The 5,997-nt window shown below is 28.9% G+C and overlaps 1 long non-coding RNA gene across 3 annotated transcripts; it reads left to right on the top strand.

Moving 5' to 3' along the window:
* The first annotated feature begins 223 nt into the window (after positions 1 to 223).
* Positions 224 to 4,203, top strand: LOC145952868 (uncharacterized). Of its 3 annotated transcripts, XR_014430359.1 has the most exons (5): positions 224 to 1,350; positions 1,428 to 1,496; positions 2,221 to 2,333; positions 2,658 to 2,770; positions 3,675 to 4,203. It is a non-coding gene; the product is annotated as an uncharacterized LOC145952868 (long non-coding RNA). The 3 variants fall into 3 exon arrangements; XR_014430358.1 differs by having other exon boundaries at positions 2,658 to 4,198; XR_014430357.1 differs by having other exon boundaries at positions 2,221 to 4,197.
* Positions 4,204 to 5,997: the final 1,794 nt, after the last annotated feature.

Raw genomic sequence — 5,997 nt, 5'->3', positions numbered from 1 at the left:
TAGAATCATTTTATACATTGATTAAAATTAATGAAACGAAGTATCAAATGATTTTTAAATTTTCTAACAATTTACATATTTGATCTATGCATTAAGAACTTTAAATTGAACGGTTAGATAATTGAAATTTCATAGAGAAAATGAGTTATTGAACGGAGTAAGTCTATGTAACTCTTAGAGTAAAAAGATCCATCTTCTTTAATATATATATATATATATATATATATATATATATATATATATATATAATTTGCTTTCCTTTTGTGTTTCATTTTCTGTTTATGGTTTTTTAGTTTATTAGTTGTCATGGTACATGTGTTTGTTACCTTTTTCTTTAATTTGGATTTTATACGATGTAAGTTTTAATTAGATATTCAGCGAATCATATTAATAAAGATTTGAACAAATTATATTACTATTAAACATCCGATAAATAAGGATATATTTAAAGAAATAACTTATTTAAGATATTATATAATAATTTTTTATGTAATAAGATCAATGAATAATGATATGTTTTAAGAAATAATACTTGTTTAAGATCTTATATAATAAGTTTTTATATGATAAGATCTTATAATGTTATATTACTATATATTTTTGAGAAAGTTGAATTGAATCTTTAATTTTTAAAAATAAGATTAATTTAATCAATGTTTACTTAATTAAAAAATAACTTATTTAACATATTTTAATAAATAAAACTTAATTGATACCTTCTAAAATAAAAATAATGTTATTAAACGTAAGAAACAAATTAAAGATTGAATTTTTTTAACAAATAAAAACTAATATAACAATTAATAATTTATATTTCTATTTATATTAATTATAAATATTTCTTATATTATATAATAATTTATATAATTTATTTAATATTTTTTAAGTTAAATTTGGTTTTCTTATTTTTAAAAGATTCAATAATTAATTTTCTTATTTAAATATTAAATTTATTTTGAAAATACTCAATTGAGTCTTTAATTTTTTAAAATATATTAATTTAATCAAATTTCTTTCCTTTTAACTTCAATTATTTTTAAAAAATAAGAGTAAATTTAATTTTAAAATAAATCAAATTCAATAAATTTGAATAAATAAAAACTTAATTAATACTTTTTAAAATAAAAATTATAAAATTAAAATGAGTATAGTTGCTGACCCTCTGAAACACTCTCAAATGCACTCTCGAACCCTACCTCTTGCTCACTCTAGAACGCTCTCTCTCGCACACCGTAAGACCCAAACCCTCTCAACTCAGTGAAACCTAAAACGCTTGTTTATCTTCAACAACCCTCGAAGGAAACATTGAAGTCGTATTCGACGAAGGGCAACACAGGGAAGTCATTTTAGGTGCGTATCTTCATTTTGTGTTTTGGTTGTTTTTGCCTCTCTCATCTTGTACAAATGCGTGGGTGCTAATGTTTTAGGGTGTGGAGGAACTCCCGGAGGAGGTTTTCGGAAACGCAGTCGTCCTATTGTGCGACTCCCTTGTGAAGGTATTTGTTTCATTTTAGGGTTTCCTCTGTTTCCTCTGTTTCATCATTCTGTATGAGCCTGATTTTGCAAAGTTGATATAGCCCTCTGTTTTGTTTTTGCGATGCTTCATTCTGTGTCCAGTATGTCGTTTAAAGCATCTAATTTATTTATTTTATATTCTATTTGTAGTGATTCAAAATGTCTAACAATGTGATTGTTGTATTATCCAAATAAATTGATTTTTAAATAACGTAGTTTGTGCTTGGATTTGGGTTTGCAAACTTTATTCTATATGAGCCTGATTTTGCAAAGTTGACTTTGGTTAAAGAATGGGTTTGAGTGAATGGATTTATATGTGTTTGAGTAGACACATGAAAAATTGATTTTTTTTAGAAAATATGATTGTTCTATTACTAAATATAATCGCCAGGAATGCTAATAAAAGACACCTTCTAACGATTTCTTCTTAATATTTTTCTTATTATTAGTTGAAATAGATTAAAAATTATAAATTTTGTGAGTCTCATTTTATGCATGATCTAATAGTGACCCAATAACGCATGATTGGAAACATTCAACTCTCATTGATCGTATATTAGAGTATAAGAAAGAGGATGATAAATAGAGTGTGGCTAGAAATTTTCTTTTAATCATACATGGAGAAGTAAATTCAACAACCACAAGACCATAATTGCATTGGCTTGTGATATTTTTTTACAATGTTGACGATAGCCTCTGTTTCAGGTTTATCAGGTTCCTGATTTGATATATTTACAACATAAGAATTTACTAGCAAGTGCTGCAAGGACTTATTTGAACTACGAAGACAAAATCAAGTGCTGCAAGGATCCTCATATGTAAGTCAAAATTACCTTATGTAATATCGACTTTTTCACAAACTTTCTCATTTAATTTTTTCACAAACACCTATAAAGTTACAAGGGATTTTTTGCAAGTTAAGGAATCAAATACCTATCTCAATCAAAAGGCTCTCAAGCTAGATGCTAATCTAAACTAAGCCTAAATCTCAATCTTGATTACCGCAATTGAATAGTCACTAGCTTATACTAATAGTCAATCTTTTTTCAGCTAACAAATTTTTTTAAAGTAAAATACTGATCTTTTATAATAATTAGCTTTCATATTTTTTCATTCTTTTGTGACAATGGAGCTTGATGCAGAGTTGAATTTATCTCACATTGGCTGTTCTAGCTGCTATTCTGGTCAAAGAGATTCCTGTGCTGGTGGAAATCAAAACAAGGAAGAGGAAAAGAAAGTCAATACGGGTTTATTGGTAGGAAGTGGGGAATATACTCTTGTTTATTCAATTCAATATTTTTTTCCATGCCAGCGAGTCAATTCGGCTTTCCTGTGTTATTGTTTTAATTTTGTGTTTATAATTTAGTTATTGGAAACAATATGTCGGTAATAATTTAATTGCCTTTGTAGTCTATAGTGAGAACTTTGGGAATGATAGTCAACTAGTCAGAAACATTTCAAAGGATTTTTAAAACTTAGCACCCAAACAATTAGAGTGGTGGGTATATAAAAGCATATTGAATGCTACTGATAAACAAGTGAATAGAAATCCAACTCCACTTCACTTTTAGTCTATATTTCCTCAACTTATGAATAATGCTAAATAGTACAGTACAATTATTTTGGCATTCGTATATTCCTCTTTTATGTCATCTATAACAATCAAAACTGGAATCACTTCAGTAGTTAAAATTGTAATGGTGGTAGTTAAAATGGTGCATAAAATTAATAGTTATTATAAAATAAGTTTCGAAACTGTATGTTATAAATAAACTGTAATAGATGATCGACCAAATTGGTTCTTTAATAATTGACTCCTGAAATAAATAAAATGATCAAATTATAGTAACTTGGAATTTATATAATCAAATAATGATAGCATGGGAGATTGATTTTAATATTGAATTGAGGCTGGTGTTGATCTAGATGGAAATTTAGTACTCCTATTAGCATGTAACACAGGAAGGAATCTAAAGTTAAAACTTTGTTTCTAACTTGTACAGCTGACTTTTACCTCATAACATGGGTAAATTTTACCACATGTTAAAACATTAGTTGTAATTTTAGTGTTGTTTCATAATTGTAGGCAACTAGTATGTGTCATCCAAAGTTTGTTCGTTCATAATCTCACTTACCATATTAATGTGTTTTCTTGGCAGCATGTTTGTGTCGACAGTGAAGAGGCTGAGGGTGTTGAAGAGATCTGATCTTCCTGCTTTTACCCGTGAGTTGGAGTATTTAACTTAATTTAGCAGAATTTATGTTTTGTTTTGGTTGTGATGAATGATTGAAGAAATGTGTTTGATTTTTGTTTTGATTTTTTTCTCTTAAAAACGCTATTAGAGAAGTTTATGCACACATACTCTATGTATGTGTTATATGTACCTCTTGTATCAAACACAATCTTTTGTACAGTGGCATAAATCAAAATGTGTATTTTTCTATTAAATGTAACTTTAAACTGATATCGAGCTATAAAAGGGTAAAAAGGGTAAAAAGGTAAAACTACCAAGATAAAAATTACAAAGATAAAATAAAAATAAAACATAAAACTTAAAAAGCTGGGACGCGAAGTGAATCACGGCCGTGACTGAGAATCACGACCGTGATCTTCTCTGGAGCACATCTATGGAGGGTCAGTGGCGTTCACGGGTGTGATTGGGAATCACGGCCGTGATTTTCTCTGGTGAATCACGGGCGTGATTTAGAATCACGGCCGTGATTTTCCCTGTAGCTCAGCATTTCCTCTTTAATTCTTAAATCTTGATCCTGCTCAGAGAAAACACAACACATACCAAGAAAAGCATAAAATAGGAAAATGATATAAAAATTTATTAAAAACATGAAAGATATGCATGATTATGCTATGAATTCTTGTGAATTAAAGTGCTAAAATACGAGTAAAATACACAACATCACTGGTGCTTGTGTAATTGTGTTGATTGTTGAAGTGGATTGATGAAGTGGATTTTATTTTTTTTGTTTTATTTGATTTGAATTGTTTGACTGTTTTGAATCTGAGTTGCTATTAGATATTTTGGTGCTGGTTTTCATTTTTTATTATTGTTATGCAGTTTTTTGTTACATTTTATTTTCTGATTGGATCTTGTTTTCGAGTTGTGTTGCTGGTGCTTGTGTAGTTGTGTTGATAATCAAAGAGAAATTGTTGATTTTTTATTTTTTTTATTTTATGTTTTAATCTGTGGCGAATCTGAGTTGTTAGATATTTTGATGGTTGGATCAAAATTGGGAAACCAGAATTGCCTAATTAAAAATAGGAAGACCAGAATTGTTTTATAGGTTAACTGCACATATACTTGCTACATGATAGGTATTTTTCTTCCCTTTTCTTGTGGCTTTTCTTTGGTGGTCTGCCATGAACTTTTTCAATGCAAAAACAATGGTGTTTTTGGTGGCTGGATCCTTATTATGTATAATTTTATGCAAAAATAGTCTTATTTTACACTATGACATGGAAACTAATTATGCATAATTGCTATGAGTATTTAGATTTTAAAGATGTTTGATTTCATATTGTGATTATAAGATATTTAAAGAAACCTGATAAGTGATTTTATTAATATTTCTGACCAGGTAAAACTATTTATAAAGATTGGTGTGGAAAGGTAAACAAAATAATTCATGCAATGTTGAAATTAGTTACCTACGGAAATTTCCGTAGATAAATAACCTACGGAAATTCCGTAGATAAGTTACCTACGAAAATTTCCGTAGGTAATTTATCTACGGAAATTTCCGTAGGTAAGTCATCTACGGAAATTCCGTAGATAAGTTACCTACGGAAATTTCCGTAGGTAAGTTATCTACGGAATTTCCGTAGATAATTTACCTACGGAAATTTCTGTAGATAAATTACCTACGGAAATTTCCGTAGATAAATTACCTACGGAAATTTCCGTAGATAAATTACCTACGGAAATTTCCGTAGATAACTGCATCCGTAGATATATTCCGTAGATAAACGCATCCGTAGATAAATTCTAAATCCGTAGATAAAATCCGTAGATAACGTTATCTACGGAAAAATTTCCGTAGATAATGTTATCTACGACCTTATTATCTACGGATTTTTTTCCGTAGATAATCCGTAGATAATTATCAGTTATCTACGGATTTTCATCATTATCTACGGAAAAATTCCGTAGATAATGCTGATTTTTCTTGTAGTGGGGTAACATATCATTAAAAAATAATTAGGTATAAAAGTATTAAATTGGCTATACAATAACTTAAATTCAACATTCAACAACCACCTAAGGCAATATCTTAGCAACATAACATCATCCCCAACAACACAGTCTTGCAACTAACAATAAGTCAACACTACATGTGAGCAACACAACTCAATATTCAACTTGAACAACACAACCACATTACAACTTATCCAAACAATCTCATAACATATGCACAACACAATTCATCAACTCAACAAAATATGCACAACATGGTAACTAATGTTTT

The sequence above is a fragment of the Cajanus cajan genome, chromosome 10 (assembly GCF_000230855.2).
Source record: "Cajanus cajan strain Asha chromosome 10, NIPB_CcT2T_4, whole genome shotgun sequence".
In the NCBI taxonomy this organism is placed as follows: Eukaryota; Viridiplantae; Streptophyta; class Magnoliopsida; order Fabales; family Fabaceae; genus Cajanus; species Cajanus cajan.
Note: the sequence above shows the minus strand (reverse complement) of the source record. Positions and strands in the feature narration are given on the sequence as shown.